Here is a 6,132-nt window from a genome sequence, read left to right as displayed (position 1 = left end):
TTTCAGTTTTATATTCCATCTAAAAATAACATTCCTTAGTGCTGAATCAGGACTTTGAGCCTGCGACATACTGAATCCACTTCTTTCAATCATCAGAGTTTTTGTCAGGGAACTTTCAAGTAGGTCTTGACTTCCAAAGAAAAGGAAGCGAATGAACTGGCAAAAGAAGATTGGTTTGGCATGGAACATCCATTCACTGACTTGACTCATCTAATAGATAAAAAGGTATGCATACCAGGATCAGGCTGAGCCCTAGAAAAGGGAACACTGTTTTGCAGATTACAATCCACATGTACTAGGGATTAATTGTTTTTGAATGGCCAATCTCAGAAATACACCCCCTCACCCCCATCTCCAGACTTTTCCTGGGAGTGGGCAGGCAATGCAATGCCATTATGGTGCCACTGAGGGTAAACCATAGCCTTATGGTATGGTAAACTCTAACTGGGACATAACCTGGGATGGCGTTTTCTAGATAGGTGTGTGGAGAGTGGGGAACACTGATGCTCAGTATCAGGCATTAGTAACCTGCCCTCTGCCTGCATTGTTTCCACCAGAGGGAACTACTCTGAACGTTCCACTTTTGAGCAAACCTGTTCTCTCTTTTACCTGACTGTGGACACTGGGTAATTGTTTAGTGACATAAATGGAAGAGCTTAATTCTAAAGGGCCCTTGGGGGAAAACCATTGGCTTGGGAACATGGCTATTATGGAAAATGTTTTACACACAGAAAATTAGAAAAAAGGAAAATCATCTATACTCAGGTCCGCAAAAAATAATAGTTGTTTATATCTGGGTATGTATCCAATCTCTTATGTATATGTATACAGAAAAAATTATGTATATATAATATAAATATATAAATATGTATCTTTAATGTGTGTTATATATGAATATGTTCACATGTTAATATATATTATGTATATCCTTCTATTAAGAACTATTTGTTCATATTATTAATCCATCTCTCCTATGAGGAACAGTATAGAATATATATTCAATGATTAGATTAGAAGGTAGAATATCTAGTAAATTACCAACCACTTTTTATTTACAGTGTATAGGTTAAATAAGTCTGACTTGACAGGGGCTACTTTATTTTCTGTTGAATAGTGAATTTGATTCATTAGAAACTTCACTGGACCTTAAAGATAAACAAAATTGACCAGTCAATAATATTTTTCAGTGAAGAGGAAAATAACATATCAGGAGTTCCTTTGGTGGCACGGTGGGATCTGTGGCATCTTGGGAGCGCTGGGATGCAGGTTCAATCCTAAGCCTGGCACAGTGGGCTAAGGCTCCAGCATTGCTGCAACTGCAGCTTGGGTGCAGCTGTGACTCAGATCTGATCCCTTGCCCAGGAACTCCATATGCAGGGAGGTCAGAAAAGAAAGAAAAAAATTATTACATCAAAGCCACATAGTGAACCACACATGCAACTAAAAAATGAAATCTTCAGAGATTGAATATAGTTGAAGATATCTTTTGAAAATGTCATGATCTAGGGTCAGCTGTGTGTTTCATTTTGCTATAATTGTATATCAGTTGCACAATAACCTGTACAGTGTATGTGTTTATAAAATAATCTGTGTGATACACATTGCTTTGTTTTTTCTCAATTAAAAACTCAAAAAATTACACAAAAATATATGTCATATTTTTCTTTCTCTCCATGGTATCCTAAGTAAGGTAAATGACAGAAAATTAAACCAGTCTATTATGTGTACCCAAGGTAATGGCAACACTTTTTCTACAATTACATTCTATGAATATGTGAAAACAATTTGCCTCAACAAAAGTATCATCACAACTAAATATAGTTACAAGCCTGAAATCCATTCTGGGTAGTTAACTCTCATTCTGCTTTTATGCTGGAATGGGTTTTTCCTTACGCAATATTCTAAATTAGAAATGTCTTTAAAAAAAAAGAAAAGAATTGACTGGAGTTCCCGTCGTGGCTCAGTGGTTAACAAACCCAACTAGCATCCAAGAGGACATGGGTTTGATCCCTGGCCTCACTCAGTGGGTTAAGGATCTGGCGTTTCAGTGAGCTCTGGTGTAAGTTACAGATGCAGCTTGGATCCTGTGTTGCTGTGGCTGTGGCATAGGCAAGCAGATACAGCTCCAGTTCGACTCCTAGCCTGGGAACCTCCATATGCCACAGGTGTGGTCCTAAAAAGTCAAAAGACCAAAAAAAAAAAAAAAGAGAGAGAGAGAGAGAATTGACTGGTTATATCAGTGTTTTTGTAATGATTTAAATTATTGGACAAATCTTTTCTTTTTTTCAGGGCAAATATGTTGCAACCAAATTTTCCTGAATGATTTTTCACTAGCATATTCTCTATAATGCTATTCTTCCAGAAAATAAAAAACCAAAAAGGCATTTTTTTTTTGGCCACACCCACAGGCCAGGGATCCAAACAGAGCCAAAGCAGCAGCCTGAGCCACTGCAGTGACAATGGCAGGTTCTTAACCTGCTTTGTCACAAGGGAACTCCCAAAAAAGCATATTTTAAAGAAATGTACTTGTGGAAATAAAAACATACAATGTAATATTGTAAATTAAGAATATTCAGGAGATGCTGTTATGGCTCAGCAGGTTAAGGACCTGATGTTGTCTCTGAGAGGATGGGGGTTTGATCCCTGGCCTCTCTCAGTAGGTTAAGGATCCAGCATTTTTGTAAGCTGCAGTGTAGTTTGCAGATGTGGCTCAGATCTGGTGTTGCTGTGGTATAGGCCTCAGCTGCAGCTCCAATTCAACGCCTGGCCCAGTAACTTCCATGTGCTGCAGGTGCAGCCCTTAAAAAACAAACAAACAAACAAACAAAAAATGCATACTCAATTTTAGCTGTATTGCTGAACCCTGAATAAGCAGGAGGCATGGCTCACTTACCGAATATTCTTTTTTTTAATTTCTCATAAAATGTTTTAATTAAAAAGTTGCATATTTTTGAGTAAGGGTGAAAAGTTTGGTAAATAAGTTTTCTTCCATGAATTCTAAGGGTTCTGTGACTTCAAAGAGCATTTTCAGATTATCACAAAATCAGAGAGCATTCTCTTAACCAGTCTGAGTGACGAATGTAAAGGAAGAGAGGTGTTGACACACAGGCAGATCACCTTTGCCCAGAAGCAATTGAGTGTCAGGGCCCATTCCACCTCAGATGGAAATTTTGTCAATAATGATTGTGCTTAGTTTCAATTAGTTACTCCCATTGTTTTTCCTGTTATTAGCACCACGCTCTAACCAACCGAGCTAACTGGCCAACTTCTCCATTGTTTTTCCTAAATAGCTGCTCATATTAGTTCCAAGACACCACTATTATCATTAATTACTTCTAAGCAAAGAAGACTCTCATTCACCATCAAAGCATTTACAGTTACCGGGACCTGTGTCCTTTCCCAATTTCAACATCAGTAGCCTTAGGAGCACAGTTTGTCAAGAAACAAAAGGACTTTCAAAAAGCAACAGGGAGGAGTTCCCGTCGTGGCTCCGAAATGAATCTGACTAGGAACCATGAAGTTGCAGTTTCCATCCCTGGCCTCACTCAGTGGGTTAAAATCCAGCATTGCCATGAGCTGTGGTGTAGGTCGCAGACGTGGCTCAGATCCCAAGTTGCTGTGGCTGTGGTGTAGGCTGGCAGCTGTAGCTCAGATTCGACCCCTAGCCTAGGAACCTCCGTATGCTGCGGGTGTGGTCCTAAAAAAAAATAGCAACAGGGAAAAATGAAAAGTGACAAGATGAGGAAACAGTAGAACCCATAGTCCAGCATAACAACTGCATCCAAGTGTACCCAGAAGTCCATATTCTAACTTTTTTTTTTTTTTTCGGCTGTGCTTGAGGTTTGCAGAAATTCCTGAACCAGGGATTGAACCTGTGTCACAGAAGTGACCCGAGTCACAATAGTGACAACACCAGATCCTTATCCACTAGGCCACCAGGGAAGTCCTCCTCTTTATGATCATCACCCCTCCTTTCTTGTCCTTACACTAATCTCAAGCCCTGAGTTTTGAAACCCTCACCCTACATTCTCTTCTGACCCTTGCTGGGTCCCTGGGTCCCCTTATTTCCTTCCTTTTATGGGGTTCTATAAAACACTAAAATTAGCAATTAGAATGGATCCACCCAAGAGCCAGAGGATGGTTTTATTGGCATAAAGCAGGTTACAGAAAGTACTTTAAAATTGATCGTAGTGTCTACAATGCTGTGTAAATACTTGGCTATGACAGAACAGAACCTCCTTCTGTCATGCAGTTGAATAAATTGCAAAGGAAGAGCACAACCCACCATAACACATTTTAATCTGCTGTTCACTACAAAACAATCTTAATATTATAAAGAAAGACTTTGTTCTAATAGAGAAGTCTGGAACCCTTTTTTTTTTTTTTTTTTTGCTTTTTAGGGCCTCCCCTGTGGCATATGGATCTTCCCAGGTTAGGGGTTGAATTGGAGCTACAGCTGCCAGCCTACATCACAGCCAAAGCAACGCGGGATCCTTAAGCCACTGAGCGAGGCCAGGGATTGAACCCCCAACCTCATGGTTCCTAGTTGGATTTATTTCCGCTGTGCCACGATGAGAACTCCCCCTGTGGTCTTTTTATACTGTGACTGTATCTTTTATTTTCACCTTTTCTAAGTTATGCAGCGATACAAGAAAGTCTTCCTTTTTTCTTCCTTTTTTTTTTCTTATTTTTTATTAAAGTAAGAAACTCTTCTTAATGATATAGGATATAGAGGAGTTCCTGTCGTGGCTCAGTGGTTAATAAATCCAACTAGGAACCATGAGGTTTTGGGTTCGATCCCTGGCCTTGCTCAGTGGGTTTAGGATCCAGGGTTGCTGTGAGCTGATATGTAGGTCACAGACGTGACTCGGATCCCACATTGCTGTGGTTGTGGTGTAGGCCAGTGGCTGCAGCTCCGATTCAACCCCTAGCCTGGGAACCTCCATATGCCATGGGTGTGGCCCTAAAAAGACAAAAGACAAAAAAATAAAAATAATGAGTTCCCATTGTGGTGCAGCGGAAATGAGTCTAAGAACCACGAGGTTTCGGGTTGGATCCCCGGCCTTGCTCAGTGGATTAAGGATCCAGCGTTGCTGAGAGCTGAGATGTAGGTCACAGACGTGGCTTGGACGTGGCGTAGGCCAGCAGCCACTGTTCTGATTCGACCCCTAGCCTGGAAACATCCATATGCGGCGGGTGTGGCCCTAAAAAGGACAAAAGACAAACAAAGTAAAAAAAATAAAATTGTTAAAACAATATAGGATATGGAGAGTTTTCATAAAATGAAAACTCTTCACATAATAGTAATCATTTTAAGGTAACTAACTATGTACATGTTCAAGGTATAATTATTAATGGATATATTCAGTGTAGAATAACACTTCATTAATGTGGACACCATACTGAATAATTAATTCATTGATTAATTCATTAATTTGGACACTGGAGATATTGAAATTCAATCATCTGCCTTTAGCAGATGCTTTGAGAAAAAGACTGGTCTTTGAAGGCCCAAGACAAAGTGGTCCTGATGCTCAGAGTGTGTGCGGTTAAGAGGAAGGACTTAGGCTATGGGGTTGAGATCAGGAGCGCATCACCACCACTCACATCAACTAGTGGTTGAAATTCACATGTTCTTATGACAGAGTAAATAGGAATTGGACAGGCAGCGGCTGCAAGATAGTAGTAGGTAGTAGTAGGTAGAAGGATTAGGCACTGCGAACACTGAGGTTAAGAACTTTAAACTCCAATAGAGTGTTCTAGTAGCCAGTGTGGGGGAAGCATTGAGAGATCTGAGCTTGGCTGGTTAGCAGGGCAGAAAGAAACACAGGTATTGCTGGAAGAGCATTGGGAATGAATATGAATAATTCATAAAGACACAATTTTAAACACTTAGAAACTTGTACCATATTTTAAATCTTTTCAGTAGACTGAAAATAATTTTGTTGGTCTAAGAAGTAAGTGCTGGGCCTGGAAGTAGAAATCAGGTCTGTGACTCCAAAACTCAAGTCTTTCACCACTGTGGGTTTTTTCAGGGGGGGCGGGGGTTGTCCTCGTTGTTGTTGATTTTTTTTTTTAAGAACTGGGCCATCTTTATTTTACTGTATTATACATTAATTTATTTCAGTTCCA

The sequence above is a fragment of the Phacochoerus africanus genome, chromosome 5 (genome assembly GCF_016906955.1).
Source record: "Phacochoerus africanus isolate WHEZ1 chromosome 5, ROS_Pafr_v1, whole genome shotgun sequence".
NCBI lineage: Eukaryota > Metazoa > Chordata > Mammalia > Artiodactyla > Suidae > Phacochoerus > Phacochoerus africanus.
The sequence above is the reverse complement of the archived record's forward strand: the minus strand, read 5'-3'. Positions refer to the sequence as shown.